Genomic DNA, 1,303 nt, shown 5'->3' on the forward strand with positions numbered 1-1,303 from the left:
ACCATCGGGTTGATCTAATTTAGGAAATCTCTAGGTCCAAACCCTTAATTGCTTGACACTCTTAGCATCCTTTACACTTTAGTAATCCCTAGGGAATCCGCATCCGTGACCATTTCTTTCCCCTGATTTTATTTCCTTCCCTTATTTAGACTCCACTTGTAGTTCTTTCTTTTTAATTAATAGATTAGAGAAACCCTTCGAATCCTTCGGCTAGACAATACGTAAAGAGGAAGTAAGGGTAGATCCTTGGGCCCAGGGAATACGACCCTTTCGTGCTCGCACGAGAGGTATTACTTGACGACTCCGTGCACTTGCGGATCTAGCATCAAGTTTTTGGTGCCGTTGCCGGGGACCCACAAGGAATACTCGGAAAACTTAGAGTTTATTGATTTAGCCATTATTTCTTCAATTCTCTACATTTGCTTCTTTTTAGTCATTTTTGCACATATTTTTCCTTTTACTTGCCTTTATTTTGTTTTACTATCTTCCTCTTATTTCCTAATCATTGACTCTCATTACTGTGCAAGGCACTATCTTATGACACCCGCCAATCAAGCAAATCTTGTAGAACCTGTCAACGAAATCGAGAGAACCTTGCATCAAAGACTGAGAGAGGTGGCTGAGAGTTCAGAACATCAAGGACCACGAGTTGAGATTAGTGAACCTTCAGTCATGGCAGAACCAAGGCGCACCTTGTCTGATTATGAAAGACCTCAGTTTACTGGTGAGGAATTCAGTGTGCATGCTCCCACCGTGCCTGCTCATTTGTCTCGCTTCCTCCAAATTTGTTCCACCTTCAAGATTAACTCAGTGTCCGATGATGCGATAAGATTGAGATTATTCCTTTTCAGTCTAAGGGGAGTAGCATATAGATGGCTCACTTCATTGGCTCCGGGATTGATCACCACATGGAAGGAAATGGTGGACAAATTTCTTGCTAGGTATTTCCCACCAAGCAAAGCCGCTAGATTGAGACAAGAGATTTCTGCATTCCGACAAGGGGACTCCGAGACACTCTTTGAGGCACATGAGAGATTCAAGGATCTCCTATGCAAGTGTCTCCATCATTGTTTTTCCTCGTGGATGACGATCCAGATGCTTTGCAATGGCCTGAATTATGCAACCAGACAGCTTATCGATGCTGCAGCAGGAGGGTCATTGAGTAGTAAAACCCCTGAGGATGCTGAATCTTGATTGAAAACATGGCAAGTAATGAGTGTCATTGGTCTACTAGGCAAAAACCACCTAAGGCAGCTGGAATTTATGAGATAAATGACAACACTGCGCTAGTCGCCAAGGTTGA

At 43.1% G+C, this 1,303-nt stretch overlaps 1 non-coding gene across 1 annotated transcript; it reads right to left on the reverse strand.

Annotated features, from left to right (window-relative positions):
* Positions 1-966: 966 nt before the first annotated feature.
* Positions 967-1,073, reverse strand: LOC120254953. The gene has a single exon (XR_005534833.1). It is a non-coding gene; the product is annotated as a small nucleolar RNA R71 (small nucleolar RNA).
* Between the last annotated feature and the right edge of the window lie 230 nt (positions 1,074-1,303).

Source organism: Dioscorea cayenensis, unplaced genomic scaffold (assembly GCF_009730915.1).
Source record: "Dioscorea cayenensis subsp. rotundata cultivar TDr96_F1 unplaced genomic scaffold, TDr96_F1_v2_PseudoChromosome.rev07_lg8_w22 25.fasta BLBR01000769.1, whole genome shotgun sequence".
NCBI lineage: Eukaryota > Viridiplantae > Streptophyta > Magnoliopsida > Dioscoreales > Dioscoreaceae > Dioscorea > Dioscorea cayenensis.